At 42.0% G+C, this 18,196-nt stretch overlaps 1 long non-coding RNA gene across 1 annotated transcript in view; it reads right to left on the reverse strand.

The window, feature by feature from the left end:
- Positions 1-15,500: 15,500 nt before the first annotated feature.
- Positions 15,501-18,196, reverse strand: part of LOC126354342 (uncharacterized) — a 68,919-nt gene continuing 66,223 nt past the window's right edge. Inside the window, exon 9 of the long non-coding RNA XR_007565301.1 lies at positions 15,501-16,558. This is a non-coding gene — a long non-coding RNA (uncharacterized LOC126354342). The remainder of the gene's footprint in view (positions 16,559-18,196) is intronic.

Genomic DNA, 18,196 nt, shown 5'->3' on the forward strand with positions numbered 1-18,196 from the left:
TTTTCTTGTATTACACAATGAGTGTGAAATGTTTTCCTAAAATGCCTGTAACACTTCATCTACCTCCCCAGGATGGTGACTTGCCTGATCCCCATTTTTTAATTTGGTTATCCTTCATCTTTTGATCTGTGCGTGTTAACTTATTTATTCCTATCATTCTATTGGCCTGATTATCTCACCAGAATTTTATAATAATCGGGGTCTTCTATTCAGATAGAGAAGTTTCGTTTCCCACTACTTTACATGCCCCAAGAGTGCCTTTGTTTGCAGTTGGCACACTTCTACATGATCTACATGACTACTCTGCAATTCAGATTTAAGTGCTTGGCAGAGGGTTCATCGAACCACAATCATACTATCTCTCTACTATTCCACTCCCGAACAGCGAGCGGGAAAAACGAACACCTAAACCTTTCTGTTCGAGCTCTGATTTCTCTGATTTTATTTTGATGATCATTCCTACCTATGTAGGTTGGGCTTAACAAAATATTTTCGCATTCGGAAGAGAAAGTTGGTGACTGAAATTTCGTAAAAAGGTCTCGCCGCGACGAAAAACGTCTATGCTTTAATGACTTCCATCCCAACTCGTGTATCATATCTGCCACACTCTCTCCCCTGTTGTTGTTGTCTTCAGTCCTGAGACTGGTTTGATGCAGCTCTCCATGCTACTCTATCCTGTGCAAGCTGCTTCATCTCCCAGTACCTACTGCAACCTACATCCTTCTGAATCTGCTTAGTGTACTCATCTCTCGGTCTCCCTCTACGATTTTTACCCTCCACGCTGCCCTCCAATGCTAAATTTGTGATCCCTTGATGCCTCAAAACATGTCCTACCAACCGATCCCTTCTTCTAGTCAAGTTGTGCCACAAACTTCTCTTCTCCCCAATCCTATTCAATACCTCCTCATTAGTTACGTGATCTATCCACCTTATCTTCAGTATTCTTCTGTAGCACCACATTTCGAAAGCTTCTATTCTCTTCTTGTCCAAACTAGTTATCGTCCATGTTTCACTTCCATACATGGCTACACTCCAAACAAATACTTTCAGAAACGACTTCCTAATACATAACTCTATATTCGATGTTAACAAATTTCTCTTCTTCAGAAACGCTTTCCTTGCCATTGCCAGTCTACATTTTATATCCTCTCTACTTCGACCATCATCAGTTATTTTACTTCCTAAATAGCAAAACTCCTTTACTACTTGAAGTGTCTCATTTCCTAATCTAATTCCCTCAGCATCACCCGATTTAATTTGACTACATTCCATTATCCTCGTTTTGCTTTTGTTAATGTTCATCTTATATCCTCCTTTCAAGACACTGTCCATTCCGTTCAACTGCTCTTCCAAGTCCTTTGCCGTCTCTGACAGAATTACAATGTCATCGGCGAACCTCAAAGTTTTTACTTCGTCTCCATGAATTTTAATACCTACTCCAAATTTTTCTTTTGTTTCCTTTACTGCTTGCTCAATATACAGATTGAATAACATTGGGGAGAGGCTACAACCCTGTCTCACTCCTTTCCCAACCACTGCTTCCCTTTCGTGCCCCTCGACTCTTACGACTGCCATCTGGTTTCTGTACAAATTGTAAGTAGCCTTTCGCTGCCAGTATTTTAGCCCTGGCACCTTCAGAATTTGAAAGAGAGTATTCCAGTCAACATTGTCAAAAGATTTCTCCAAGTCTACAAATGCTAGAAACGTAGGTTTGCCTTTTCTCAGTCTTTCTTCTAAGATAAGTCGTAAGGTCAGTATTGCCTCACGTGTTCCAACATTTCGACGGAATCCAAACTGATCCTCCCCAAGGTCTGCATCTACCAGTTTTTCCATTCGTCTGTAAAGAATTCGCGTTAGTATTTTGCAGCCGTGGCTTATTAAACTGATAGTTCGGTAATTTTCACATCTGTCAGCACCTGCTTTCTTTGGGATTGGAATTATTATATTCTTCTTGAAGTCTGAGGGTATTTCGCCTGTCTCATACATCTTGCTCACCAGCTGGTAGAGTATTGTCAGGACTGGTTGTCCCAAGGCCGTCAGTAGTTCTAATGGAATGTTGTCTACTCCGGGGGACTTGTTTCGACTCAGGTCTTTCAGTGCTCTGTCAAACTCTTCACGCAGTATCGTATCTCCCATTTCGTCTTCATCTACATCCTCTTCCATTTCCATAATATTGTCCTCAAGTACATCGCCCTTGTATAAACCTTCTATATACTCCTTCCACCTTTCTGCCTTCCCTTCTTTGCTTAGAACTGGGCTGCCATCTGAGCTCTTGATATTCATACACGTGGTTCTCTTCTCTCCAAAGGTCTCTTTAATTTTCCTGTAGGCAGTATCTATCTTACCCCTAGTGAGATAAGCTTCTACATCCTTACATTTGTCCTCTAGCCATCCCTGTTTAGCCATTTTGCACTTCCTGTCGATCTCATTTTTGAGACGTCTGTATTCCTTTTTGCCTGCTTCATTTACTGCATTTTTATATTTTCTCCTTTCATCAATTAATTTCAATATTTCTTCTGTTACCCAAGGATTTCTAGCAGCCCTCGTCTTTGTACCTACTTTATCCTCTGCTGCCTTCACTACTACATCCCTCAGAGCTACCCATTCTTCTTCTACTGTATTTCTTTCCCCTATTCCTGTCAATTGTTCCCTTATGCTCTCCCTGAAACTCTGTACAACCTCTGGTTCTTTCAGTTTATCCAGGTCCCATCTCCTTAATTTCCCACATTTTTGCAGTTTCTTCAGTTTTAATCTACAGGTCATAACCAATAGATTGTGGTCAGAGTCCACATCTGCCCCTGGAAATGTCTTACAACTTAAAACCTGGTTCCTAAATCTCTGTCTTACCATTATATAATCTATCTGATACCTTTTAGTATCTCCAGGGTTCTTCCACGTATACAACCTTCTTTCATGATTCTTAAACCAAGTGTTAGCTATGATTAAGTTGTGCTCTGCGCAAAATTCTACTAGGCGGCTTCCTCTTTCATTTCTTAGCCCCAATCCATATTCACCTACTATGTTTCCTTCTCTCCCTTTTCCTACACTCGAATTCCAGTCACCCATTACTATTAAATTTTCGTCTCCCTTCACTATCTGAATAATTTCTTTTATTTCATCGTACATTTCTTCAATTTCTTCATCATCTGCAGAGCTAGTTGGCATATAAACTTGTACTACTGTAGTAGGTGTGGGCTTCGTATCTATCTTGGCCACAATAATGCGTTCACTATGCTGTTTGTAGTAGCTTACCCGCATTCCTATTTTCCTATTCATTATTAAACCTACTCCTGCATTACCCCTATTTGATTTTGTGTTTATAACCCTGTAGTCACCTGACCAGAAGTCTTGTTCCTCCTGCCACCGAACTTCACTAATTCCCACTATATCTAACTTTAACCTATCCATTTCCCTTTTTAAATTTTCTAACCTACCTGCCCGATTAAGGGACCTGACATTCCACGCTCCGATCCGTAGAATGCCAGTTTTCTTTCTACTGATAACGACATCCTCCTGAGTAGTCCCCACCCGGAGATCCGAATGGGGGACTATTTTACCTCCGGAATATTTTACCCAAGAGGATGCCATCATCATTTAATCATACAGTAAAGCTGCATGTCCTCAGGAAAAATTACGGCTGTAGTTTCCCCTTGCTTTCAGCCGTTCGCAGTACCAGCACAGCAAGGCCGTTTTGGTTAATGTTGCAAGGCCAGATCAGTCAATCATCCAGACTGTTGCCCCTGCAACTACTGAAAAGGCTGCTGCCCCTCTTCAGGAACCACACGTTTGTCTGGCCTCTCAACAGATACCCCTCCGTTGTGGTGGCACCTACGGTACGGCCATCTGTATCGCTGAGGCACGCAAGCCTCCCCACCAACGGCAAGGTCCATGGTTCATGGGGGGAGGTCTCTCCCCTATAACGTGATAATACAAAACGAGCTGCCCTTTTTTTGCACCCTTTCAATGTCCTCCGTCAATCCCACCTGGTAAGGATCCCACACTGCGCAGCAATATTCTAACAGAGGACGAACGAGTGTAGTGTAAGCTGTCTCTTTAGTGGACTTGTTGCATCTTCTAAGTGTCCTGCCAATGAAACGCAACCTTTGGCTCGCCTTCCCGACAATATTATCTATGTGGTCCTTCCAACTGAAGTTGTTCGTAATTTTAACACCCAGGTACTTAGTTGAATTGACAGCCTTGAGAATTGTACTATTTATCGAGTAATCGAATTCCAACGGATTACTTTTGGAACTCATGTGGATCATCTCACACTTTTCGTTATTTAGCGTCAACTGCCACCTGACACACCATAGAGCAATCTTTTCTAAATCGCTTTGCAACTGATACTGGTCTTCGGATGACCTTACTAGACAGTAAATTACAGCATCATCTGCGAACAGTCTAAGAGAACTGCTCAGATTGTCACCCAGGTCATTTATATAGATCAGGAACAGTAGAGGTCCCAGGACGCTTCCCTGGGGAACACCTGATATCACATGAGTTTTACTCGATGAATTGCCGTCTATTACTACGAACTGCGACCTTCCTGACAGGAAATCACGAATCCAGTCGCACAACTGAGACGATACCCCATAGCTCCGCAGCTTGATTAGAAGTCGCTTGTGAGGAACGGTGTCAAAATCTTTCCGGAAATCTAGAAATACGGAATCAACTTGAGATCCCCTGTCGATAGCGGCCATTACTTCGTGTGAATAAAGAGCTGGCTGCGTTGCACAATAGCGATGTTTTCTGAAGCCATGCTGATTACGTGTCAATAGATCGTTCCCTTCGAGGTGATTCATAATGTTTGAATACAGTATATGCTCCAAAACCCTACTGCAAACCGACGTCAATGATATAGGTCTGTAGTTAAATGAATTACTCCTACTACCCTTCTTGAACACTGGTGCGACCTGCGCAATTTTCCAATCTGTAGGTACAGATCTATCGGTGAGCGAGCGGTTGTATATGAGTGCTAAGTAGGGAGCTATAGTATCAGCGCTATCTGAAAGGAACCTAATCGGTATACAATCTGGACCTGAAGACTTACCCGTATCAAGCGATTTGAGCTGCTTCGCTACCCCTAAGGTATCTACTTCTAAGAAACTCATGCTAGCAGATGTTCGTGTTTCAAATTCTGGAATATTCCATTCGTCTTCCCTGGTGAAGGAATTTCGGAAAACTGCGTTCAATAACTCCGCTTTAGCGGCACAGTCGTCGATAACAGTACCATCGGCACTGCGCAGCGAAGGTATTGACTGCGTCTTGCCGCTTGTGTACTTTACATACGACCAGAATTTCTTCGGATTTTCTACCAAATTTCGAGACAATGTTTCGTTGTGGAACCTATTAAAGGCATCTCGCATCGAAGTACGTGCCAAATTTCGCGCGTCTGTAAATTTTAGCCCATCTTCGGGATTTCGCGTTCTTCTGAACATCGCATGCTTTTTCCGTTGCCTCTGCAACAGCGTTCGGACCTTTTTTGTGTACCACAGGGGATCCGTTCCATCTCTTACCAATTTATGAGGTATGAATATCTCAATTGCTGTTGCTACTATATCTTTGAATTTGAGCCACATCTCTTCTACATTCGCATAGTCAGTTCGGAAGGAATGGAAATTGTCTTTTAGGAAGGCTTCTAGTGGCACTTTATCCGCTTTTTTAAATAAAATTATTTTGCGTTTGTTTCTGATGGTTTTGGAAGAAATGGTATTGAGCCTAGCTACAATGACCTTGTGATCACTAATCCCTGTATCAGTCATGATGCTCTCTATCAGCTCTGGATTGTTTGTGGCTAAGAGGTCAAGTGTGTTTTCGCAACCATTTACAATTCGCGTGGGTTCGTGGACTAACTGCTCGAAATAATTTTCGGAGAAAGCATTTAGGACAATCTCGGAAGACGTTTTCTGCCTACCACCGGTTTTGAACAAGTATCTTTGCCAACATACCGAGGGTAGGTTGAAGTCCCCACCAACTATAACCGTATGAGTGGGGTATTTACTTGTTACGAGACTCAAACTTTCTCTGAACTGTTCCGCAACTGTATCATCGGAGTCTGGGGGTCGGTAGAAGGAGCCAATTATTAACTTGATTCGGCTGTTAAGTATAACCTCCACCCACACCAATTCGCACGGAGTATCTACTTCGACTTCACTACAAGATAAACCACTACTGACAGACACAAACACTCCACCACCAATTCTGCCTAATCTATCTTTCCTGAACACCGTCTGAGACTTCGTAAAAATTTCTGCAGAACTTATTTCAGGCTTTAGCCACCTACCAGTGTTTTACCTTTCCTTTTTAGCTGGTTTTATCCTTCCCTTCTGTTTTTCCATCCGAAATGAGCATACTAATTAATGGTCATTCTGTCTGTCCATCTCATTCTTTTTAGAAGAATTTTTCCGATTTGACAGGCCCACAATGGACTGATGACCTAACACTTTGTTTCCTTACTCATATCATGACTCCATAGCTATCAGTGAATATAAATTGCAGAATAAAGTTGTTTCTACTTTTTTAAATTATCTATAACAGTAATCATGCATAATGTAAACTGAAATGAAATGATCGTATGGCATTGTTGGCTGGGAGACCCCATGCGGGGAAGTTCGGGCGCTGAATTGCAAGTCCTTTTTAGTTGACGCCACTTCGGCGACTTGCGAGTCAGTGATGATGAAAGACACGCAACACCCAGTCATCACGAGGCAGAGAAAATCCCCGACCCCGTGCGAGGGAAGCGAGAACGCTACCGCAAGACCACGAGCTGCGGACAATGAAAACTGAGGTGAACTAAGAGGCACTTCCTTCAGCTCCACATCAACCAAGATGTTTATTGAGATATGTGGGTGACACTTCTGTTATTTGGCCCCACAGCAGGAAAGAGCTACTGCCACTCTTAACATAAAATTCACAGTAGAAATGGAGAAGAATGGGCAACTCCCATTCTCAGATGTTCTCCATAAAAAAGCAAATGGCCCTTTTGGTCACAGTATTTACTGAAAAATCAACTCTCACCCATCAGTATCTGCAAGCCAGTAGCTGCCACCATCCAGTACAAAAGGATGGCGGACTCAAAACTGTGGTTCACCGGGCACAAACTACTCTGGATCCAAACAGCTTGACGACAGAACACCTGCAGTCTGTGTTCTACAGAAGTGGGTGTTCTTCCAGAGAAATTAAGAAGGCACAAGATGAATCGAAAAGGTTGCTTTTGTTGCCATGTGCGGCCATAATCAGCACACTACTTCTCAAATAAAACATCAGGAGCGTTTTCTGTCCACCAACCAAGATTAAGGATCTGTTAGAGAATGTAAAAGGATGATCTGCCTAAAGAAGCCGAGCATTTACCACAAACCGTGTCAATGCGGCATGTCACATCAGCCAGACGACTACTATCGTTGACATCACACGTTGTTGTGTGGAACTACATCAATCGATGAATTGCGATTTCATGATACTTACACAGGCACCCGGGTACTCGGAGAGTGTTATTAAAGAATCCACCATAATATAGGTCACACAGAATCTTATCAACCGTGGTATGGGATATCAGCTTAGTGTCTAAAGAAGCAACGGAGGCAACATCGAAACTCCGAGCGATATAGATTTGGAAAATGGTGTCGGAGCAAGTAACCCAGCGCAATCAACACAGGGCTCACGAACGGTGATACTTCAGTAAACAAATCAAGGACGGTCATTTCGAAAACAAACGGCAATTTGAACACCAGCAACCAGAAAGTAATCCGATAGCCGCCACTAGTGGACGCGGGTATCGGACGGAGCACCTGACGTGGCCGGATAGGGTAATAGAACAGCATTGTCCACAGGAAAGCTTAAATGACGGCAGTCGGAAGATTGAACGCCCAGTAAAACTTGTCGGGCGACGAAATTATTAACTGACAACAGCAAAAAGTATGCGCACAGCAGTCGCAACAACTATGGCTGGCAGAAAACCCGATTTTCCTAGGTGGCATAGCTGAACTAGTTGTAGACAGTCGTCCAATTAAGCCTGTGATCTACCAATGTTCCTAAAAATTAAATACCTTCTACTTCTTGTATTTAATGGTTTGAAAAATTTATTATAGCTTGCGAAGTTCTATGGCACATATCCAACAGTTTATACTGGACCTTGTAAAAAAAAAATGGTAATTTGACTGCATTGAACCATTTGTTGATATTTTCAAATGTTTCCAGAGATACTTCTTCAATCACGGGACTGTTAAGCCGACTAATTTTTGTTCCTATACTCGTATCGGCAAAAAGTGCATCCTGGGATACTGCGAGTGGAAGATCATTTATGTATATCAACGCCAAGGACGGCCAGAAACATAATCTAAGAAATCACAATGTCTGAGCGTTGAAATTTATCTCTTGTTATACAATTGATATGGAAATGATACTGTTTTCTGGCATTTAGATAAGATAGGAACCATGAACCTGCTGTACCTACTATTCAATATTATTAGTGTGCGGATATCATAGACCACAGTAAATGCGCCAGCCAAGTGATAAAATTTTCTCAATTAATTGCAGTAAATCACATATCAAGATAAGTATATCTTGCTCAAATGACAGCCCTTTTTCAAATCCTGTTTGCTACATAGTATGTTTTCCTGCACAAAGTATTTATAAACTCTAATGCACATGGCCACCCAGAAATATTTCGAAAATACTAACAAATGACAGTAATACATTCACTAATGCTTTGCTCCCTATTTTGCTAACTGGCATAACAGCAGCCTGTAAAATCCTAGCAGTACCATGGCATTTACCAAAGGGGAGGAGGGTGCTTTATGCCCACCCTAAAAATTTAGAAAACAAAATTCGTTGCTTGTTGTTGAATTACATTGACAACAAAATTTTTAAAGTGGTATTATCTGTTCATTTCCAAATTGCCGACGCCAGAACACGGAACCGACGGGGCTGAATTACATTGACAACAAAATTTTTAAAGTGGTATTATCTGTTCATTTCCAAATTGCCGACGCCAGAAAAGGAAGCGACGGGGCTGAAGGTGTCCGACAGTACTCGACAGCAAACGAATGACGCATGTGGCTCGCCATTGCACAGTCACATTATTGTAATAGTGCGTTACGACTGCTGTGCTTTCTTAGGATCTGCCGAGATGGATAGTGATCGCGCAAATATACGTTATCGAAAAATACGCTCTGGCGGAAAAGTATTGATTAATAAGATAGTTGAGTTTTGTTGAGAAGAAAAACGTAAAAGTTTTGCTAGTATCGTCAGAAGAGAGCAGCAGTCGCGGTAGGAAAGAGTGGTTAAGGGCATTGCGTAATGTAAATGTTTTAGCCAGACGGAGTGGATATAAAATTGTGCCACCAAGGAAGAAGAGACGAAGGAAGAAACGAAGTGTCTCGACGACTTGGATAAGCGTTTACTGAAAATAATGTTCTTCGAATATTACGACGTTAAAAGAGAAATAGCCACTCTTCGAAAGCTTTACAGTTGGGTGAAACAATTTTGAAGGGTATGTAGAAACAGACGAACATTTCTAGTTGAGAGGGAGGGCATATTGCATGACGTGCGCGCTTTCTTAGAGAGAAAACGAGAAACCCGTCATGAATACTGATGAAACATGGGAACATAAACACTATACTATCAGCAAATGTTGGCAGCATAGTGACGTGCCAAATGTGTGGAAAAATGAAAGATCTGGGCAAACAGCAATAGTGGTTCATGCAGGAGGAGAAATGGGGTTCACTGAGGATACAGAGCTCATCTTTGATTCGAGATCAACATCGGAAGATCATCACAACAAAATGAACTGTGAAAATTGTATAAAATGGATGCAAGAGCGCCTAATGTCAAACATTTCAGGTGGAAGTATTGTGGTATTAGACAACGCACCCTATCATTGTGTTCACGAAAATATAGTGCCTAACACATCTTCTCGTAAAGCAGATATACCATCATGGATAACTAGGCATAAAATTCCGTTCGCCACGGATTTAACACTGAACAGGATGAGCTAACTTAGGACTGAAAGGCGGTCGGTGGGAATAAACCATTAGGACAGTTTTAGGTAAACGGCCATTTATCGGCAGTAAATGCATTGAAATGGGTCACATAGTCAGGCCTAGGGAGGCGAAGGTGAGCCAGAGCGTGGTGGCGGGCGAAACATAGTTCATGAAATTTTGTGTCTACCATTCGGACAAGTCCCAACGGCGTGGCGGCTACTGAAAACAAAAGTCCACGGAGCCGCAACACAGGTTCACAGCTACAGGACGCGCGGCAGAGAGAGCGGCCCAGTGGCGGGCGGCCGGGTACGTCCAACACGGCCACGCACATTCCTCCACCCTGATTGGTCAGAAGCCGTGGAACCAGCGGGGGGGGGGGGGGGGGGGGCATGGAAATTTCCAGAGTGTGGCCTGGTCAGCGTCGTCGCCTGGGGAGCGTTACCTCTTCAGCCGACGGGGGAAGTGCGTGATCAAGATGCTTGCTGACTTGATGTTGCCAGACCGTAAGACGAGAAAATTACAGGCAGCCGACGCTGCCAGCTAAGGCTTGACCGTAACAAGCGAATAAAGTAACTTTTGAAAGAAATAAAAATAAAATCCCTTGCTATCTGGCTCATCCTTACAACACGCAACGAGCTCTTGGAAGCTGGGGGACTTACAAACCTGAGCCACACTGTACAGGAGATAGAGTACTAAAAGAATCCGAGAAAGGACTTAACAGTGCTACATATTTCACCCTACAACTGTGTTCTGAATCCAATCGAACTTAAGTGGAATTTAACAGTTTCATCTAACAACGTCAACAGCGTTCCAACAAGTGACTATGGCTGCAATAAAGGACATTACGAAAGGTGACTGGAGGAAGGCGTGTGATAAAACTGAAATCTATTGAGGACGAATACTGGAACAGACACACTGACGGACGAAGCTACTGAGAATGTAATTATTCAAATTCAACCAGTAAGTAACAGTGAAATTTGCTGTAGTTTTTAGGATATATCACACGTGGCACACAATGAAAGCTGCTATGGGAACCAATGAAAGCTCCAAGAAGTCAGCAGAATTTTGTGCATATGGGCTAGGCATTCTGCACTTACATATGGATCGAAGGTTGTTTAAAAGAATGTAGCTATTAACTTTTTTTCACTAAGTCAGTTTTTGTTCTTGTATTTTTCATTTGGAATCCTTGCTAGTAATGAGACTTTCATTTTTTAGTTAAGTTTTACTCAAAATTTCTTAACACACTTGGAAACTTGAAAATACATTTTAAGTACTTCTTCAAAACTTTACAATATAAATTGACTGACTACATTACAATGTATGCAAAAGATAGGCATAAAAGGAACCCCTCGTCTATTGTTATTATGAGTGTTAAGTGTGTCTGGGAAACTATAAGCGTGATAATATACATTACATAGGTAACTCAGCCAGGTAGCTGAGTGTGCTAGAGCACCACTTCCAGGATGTAGGGAGGCACATATCAGTCTCAGCCAAAACTACATCTAGAATTAAAGACGAGGACTGGGGAGTGACCACCCTACTTTTTCACATCAAACTTAATGTGAGGCTGATACCCACTTTCCACCTCAGTTACACTTCATGCAATACACTTGGAGAAGCTTTTCTTAGAAACTGTAAGCTATCTACTAAGATGTAGTTTGATAATCTGCTATTATAAAAAAGACAGGTATTAAAGGTTTCTGGCATTTTGGTAATATCTTCAGTAGCATGTTATCTATTTTTAAATAAATTTACCATCTGTTGTTTCTAGTTTCCTGTCTCATCTTTTATTATGTTCCTTATATTTCTCTTATTGCTAGAGACTTATTTTTTTTTCTTGGAATGTTTGTATATTTTTATGCTGTATTGACTTTGCTTAAAATTTTATAGTATAGTTTGTAATGTTATTTGACCCGGTCATCTGTGCACCTTCCTGCCAGGTAATATTCTCCTGGCTTTGCATAATATTCTGATTCCATTGAAGCCCAACTATATGTAAGACATTTTTTTTTACACCCAGTGATTTATATTTTGGCTCACTTATTTGCTTGTGTTGGCCACCATGATCAGAGTCCCAATCAGTTATCTGTATACAACGACCAAAGCTCTGAATGTGCTCCAGATGTATACATCAACTTGACTGCCACACACAAAGTGACATGTTTCACTGCCAGTCCACAACAGGCATAAAGCTCTGCTGCAGCTGGTTGGTTGGTTTGGGGAAGGAAACCAGACAGCAAGGTCATCAGATTAGAATAAACTGTCCCTTTTCCATGGGTGTTTTACACCAGAACTGACATGCTACAATATGAAAGTCTGCACATACTTTTTCACCCAAACAGATGGCGTTGTATGCACTCAGGATGTAGAATGGAGGAAATTGCATATTTTTCACTACTCTCCTTCAATTAACGTGATAAGCCATCTCGGTAATTTTTAATGTCACTAAAGCAATTAGTTAATATTAATTCATTAATTTAAAATTTCTTTTTTACAGTTCTTGGGTGAAGTTATTTTGTCTAAACATATGTTTAAGAATATTTTAATTATATCGAGAACTGTTAAACTTATTTCAATCACTAAGCTGATGAAAAATTAACACCTACCTCTAATTACGAGGGCTATCCACAAAGTACATTACATTTTGGAATTAAAAATACAGTATTGGAATTTTTTTAAATTATATACAGATGAAAGCCATTTAAATTAAGGCACTTATCGTAGCGATGGACGAGCTTGGAAATTCCTTCGTCTTAAAATTCGGCCGCCTGCGCCTTCAACCACGTGGTTACCTCTTCTTGAAGCTGTGCGCCGTCATCAAAACGCTGCATAGCCATTGCTGGCAATAAGTGGAAGTCGCTCGGTGCCAGGTCTGGACTGTACGGCTGATGAGGAAACAACTTCCACTTAAAAGATTCGAGAACTTCACGAGTGGCATTTGCCATGTGGGCTCGGGCGTTGTGAAACACCAATATCTTTTGTATTGCTCCTCTGAGGTTGTGCAGAGTTTGGCAATACCTTTGAGAGTTTATTGTAGTGCCTCTTTCCAGGAAATCCACAAAAATCACACCTTTTCTGTGCCAAAAGACAGTTCCATCACCTTCCTTGCCAACATTGTCTGCATGAATTTCTTGGGTTTTTGGAGGGAATTTGTGTACCCCCACTGCATTGACTGCAATTTTGTCTCGCAGTTCACATGCTTAACCCATGTTTCGTCACCAGTAACTATGCAATCGAGTAATGAGTCGCCATTTTTCTCGTAAGCGTCCAAAAACTTTAACGCTGCAGCCATTTGCTGATTTTTGTGAATCTCTGTCAAGATATTTGGTATCCATCGTGCACAAAACTTGAGGTAACCAAGCTTTTCGGTAATGATTTCGTGCAAAAAACTTTGTGAAATTTGTGGAAAACTCTTAAGAGTGTTCCGTTATTGTGTAATTACAGTTTTCACGGAGTGCGGCATCAACTTTTTTGACAAGTTCGGCAGTCACTATGCTGGGTCTTCCACTTTGCTCTTCGTCGTGAACGTTAGTTCGGCCATTTTTAAATTTTATCACCCATTGACGCACCCCACCTTCAGTGATTATGTGGTCCCCATACACTTCACAAAGCTGCCGATAGATTTCTATTGGTGTACAGTTTTTTGCAGTCAGAAACCTTATAACAGCACGCACTTCACACTTTCGTGGCATTTTCAATTAATGCTGACATTTCAAACTGTCACAGTCACTCAACGGAGTACAGCACGAACCTCTCACTAGTACGGCAGGATGCCGACTGAGTGGCGGAATGCCATGGCACCAAGATGGCCGCGCTAGCCCCACTCCTAACGGACACAAATGAAAACATAATGTACTTTGTGGATAGCCCTCGTACAAGTGTGTAGTCTTTGTTGACATTGAGCAGCATTGTGATCTGAATTGTAACCAATGAAAACTTACTTCTTAAGATTCGCACTAATGCTTCAACAACTGAAGATAGTTGCTTCATCTAACATGAACATTTTTTAACCAGTGAAGTGTGATTGTATAATGTGTAATTATATAGTGTCCAAGACTGGTGGTGGCAGTGCTGCATGTATGAAACAGCATTTTGCTTACATTGTTGTTGTCGATTATGAATATATGAAGCAGTGCTTGCTTTCAAATAGTGCCATAACAGCTGCCATTGTCAACACCCCTTTCAAGGGTCATATTACATGCACTTATTACGAAATGAACTGCAAAGTTTTGGAATTAATCCAAAACATCAGTGCAAAGACTTAGGACTGGCAACTTGATGCCATCAAAACGATTCAAACCACCGACACCAGACTAGTGTGCATTAGCGACTTGCCTGTAGTGGATGATTACCTGTAAAGCAACAAATGCACTAAAAACTGTTTTAAACACAAAATATTCAGTGGAGTATTTGAAACAATTACTTTCTGTAGTTCACTGAAGCAGCATGTTAAAATTTAACCACCTTCTATAACCTATATGCAACCCGTTTTCATGTGAGGAATGTGTATGACACTTATCAAAACAGTTAAAAAATACTTCCTGCACATTTTTCTCCCACGTCAATTCATAGGCCTTGTTCACAAGGTATACTTTTAATCTGTATTAATGGTCATTCAGTTTCCAGCTACCAGTTAACCTGTATTTTAAAAGAACAGTGTGGTACATGCATTAGCTCAAGAGTATCAGGAATGCTAAGGTTTTTGAAGTCTATATGATGTGTAATCAAAGCTTACTCTTATTGCTCAACTGTTTTTGCTGTGTTCCCTTGAAGATTACTTTGTGATTGTAAAACAATATGACCAAGTGTTTTACATCACAAATCCTCCAGGAAACCGAACTACATTTATTAAACAGTTCATTTAGTATTTGATTGAAGTTTTATTTGCTATCCATTTAATTAAGAAGGTATTAAACATAACATCACATTTTGTGTGTAGTCACTGAAGTAGATTTCAAGAAAGTAATTTCTGTTTAGTTGCTAAGAATTCTAAAATTGACTTTTTGGTAGTTCGAAGAAATTGTCCACAATACATCAGCTCTCTGCTTTTTCAAAATGCCTTGGATTCCCATCTGCACTACACATTTAACAAAACAAGTTAGTTTTAAAAATCCTTGCTAAAATGCATTATGTCCTTCATTCTTAGTTTTAATTTCTGCGCAATTTGTCATGTACTAGAATCCTCTGTTACAGAATATGACTCCCAAGCAAGCAATGTGTCCTCATATCAATAGTGACCACAGCAAAATTCATCTTACAAGCAACACCAATGAGGCAATTATTCTTATTTCAGCATGAACAAAAATGGTTCTTTCTAAATAAGCTTTTATGCAATTCAAACTGTGAAGACATTACCAAGTTATGCTCAGCATAGAAGCTTTACAGTTTACTAGAAACTGTTGTTTCTCATTCAGTATTTTACGTTTCTTCTTCAATAAGACTTTTTCAGTCTATCTAAACTTACAATACTAATTATTACTAGACAAATAGGGACACTGAGGAAAAAGCAACACAAAGTCAGTTTCTTCAATTGAGATTTTATTCATCACAAAACATTGACCAGTACAAACATACATATTGAAAATGTAACAAAAGTGGTACAAACATACATATTGAAAATGTAACAAAAGTGCTGTTGCTCATAAATAAAAAATAATTATATGACTAAATGGGGTCCTGTATATACAATGCCAGGGGAAACAAAAGCATTTGTAAGACTTGGTCAGTGGCACTAACTTCCTGCATGTAGACATCATCAGCAAGTACACTACTGGCCATTAAAATTGCTACACCACAAAGAAATGCAGATGATAAAAGGGTATTCATTGGACAAATATATTTTACTAGAACTGACATGTGATTACATTTTCATGCAATTTGGGTGCATAGATCCTGAGAAATCAGTACCCAGAACAACCACCTCTGGCCGCAATAACTGTCTTGATATGCCTGGACATTGAGTCAAGCAGAGCTTGGATGGCGGGTACAAGTACAGCTGCCCATGCAGCTTCAACACAATACCACAGTTCATCAAGAGTAGTGACTGGTGTATTGTGACGAGCCAATTGCTCGACCACCATTGGCCAGACGTTTTGAATTGGTGAGAGATCTGGAGAATGTACTGGCCAGGGCAGCAGTCTAACATTTTCTGTATCCAGAAAGGCCTGTACAAGATCTGCAGTGATGACTGGGTGTTGTGTGATGTCTTTAGGTTAGTTAGGTTTAAGTAGTTCTAAGTTCTAGGGGACTGATGACCATAGATGTTAAGTCCCATAGTGCTCAGAGCCATTCAAACTTTTTTTTTTTTTTTTACCTGCAACATGCACTCGTACATTATCCCGCTACAATGTAGGGTTTAGGGATCGAATGAAGGGTAGAGCCACGCGTCGTAACACATCTGAAATGTAACATCCACTGTTCAAAGTGCCATCAATGCGAGCAAGAGGTGTCCGAGACGTGTAAGCAATGGCATCCCATACCATCAGGCCATGTGATACGCCAGTATCGCGATGACGAATAAACGCTTCCAATGTGTGTTCATCGCGATGTCGCCAAACGTGGATGCGACTATCATGATGCTGTAAACAGAAAATGGATGCATACGAAAAATGACGTTATGCCATTTGTGCACACAGGTTCGTCGTTGAGTACACCATCACAGGCGCTCCTGTCTGTTGGTTGGTTGGTTTGTGGGATTAAAGGAACCAGACTACTATGGTCATCGGTCCCTTGTTCCATAAAAACTAAAACCACCCAAAGAGAATAAAAAACGAACAACAGGAAAGACAGCAGACGAAACAGGACATGAAATACTCTGACAGAGACCAGACAAAACAAATTAAAACACACAGTGTGACGGTGGTTGGCCGACCGTAGAGAAAAAGAGGAAAAGCCAACCACCAAGAACATTTTAAAAACTCAGTTTAAAATCAGAGGCTAAAAGCCAGAATCAACACTAAAAAACTCAGATTAAAGGATAAAAACCCCCTGCCCGAATAAAACACAAAACCATGGCAGAGTCATCTGATAAAAGAGCAGAGACCGTGTCAGGCATTGCAAAAGTCTGCCTGAGCACGGTTAAAAGGGCGCACTCCGACAGAACATGGACCACCGTCAAGGAAACCCCACAACGACAAAGAGGGGGATCCTCACGACACAGTAAATAACTGTGCGTGAGTCGGGTGTGGCCAATGCGGAGCCGACAAAGAACGACTGAGTCCCTGCGGTTGGCTCGCATGGATGACCGCCACACAGCCGTCGTGTTCTTGACGGCACGGAGTTTGTTAGGGGTGGTCAGAACGCGCCATTCAGCATCCCAAAACGAGAGAACTTTGCGGCGTAAGACTGCCCGCAAATCAGCCGCCAGGAGGCCAATCTCCAGAGATGACGCACTGGTGGCCTCTTTCGCCAAGCGGTCAACAGTTTCATTGCCGGGTATACCAACATGGCCTGGGGTCCAAACAAAGACCACAGACCTGCCGCTATGGGCGAGAGTATGCAGGGACTCCTGGATAGCCATCACCAGACGAGAACGAGGGAAACACTGGTCGAGAGCTCGTAAACCGCTCAGGGAATCGCTACAGATAACGAAGGACTCACCTGAGCAGGAGCGGATATACTCTAGGGCATGAAAGATGGCGACCAGCTCAGCAGTGTAAACACTGCAGCCAGCCGGCAACGAACGTTGTTCAGAATGGTCCCCTAGAGTTAGTGCATAACCGACTAGACCAGCAACCATCGAACCGTCGGTGTAGACAACGCCAGAGCCCTGAGCAGGAGCGGATATACCCTAGGGCATGAAAGATGGCGACCAGCTCAGCAGTGTAAACACTGCAGCCAGCCGGCAACGAACGTTGTTCAGAATGGTCCCCTAGAGTTAGTGCATAACCGACTAGACCAGCAACCATCGAACCGTCGGTGTAGACAACGCCAGAGCCCTGATACGTGGCCAGGATGGAATAAAAGCGGCGTCGGAAGGCCTCTGGAGGGACTCAGTCCTTCGGGCCATGTGCCAAGTCGAGCCGAAGGCAAGGGCGAGGCACACACCATGGGGGTGTACGCAGAGGGGCCCGGAAAAGAGGTGGAACAGGGAAACACCCAAGCCAGTAGAGAAGCTGTCTGACACGTACGGCGATCGGACAACCCAACCGCGGCCGACGTTCTGGCAGATGAACGACTGACTGCGGTAAGAGGACATGATAATTTGAATGCCCGGG

The sequence above is a fragment of the Schistocerca gregaria genome, chromosome 1 (assembly GCF_023897955.1).
Source record: "Schistocerca gregaria isolate iqSchGreg1 chromosome 1, iqSchGreg1.2, whole genome shotgun sequence".
In the NCBI taxonomy this organism is placed as follows: domain Eukaryota; kingdom Metazoa; phylum Arthropoda; class Insecta; order Orthoptera; family Acrididae; genus Schistocerca; species Schistocerca gregaria.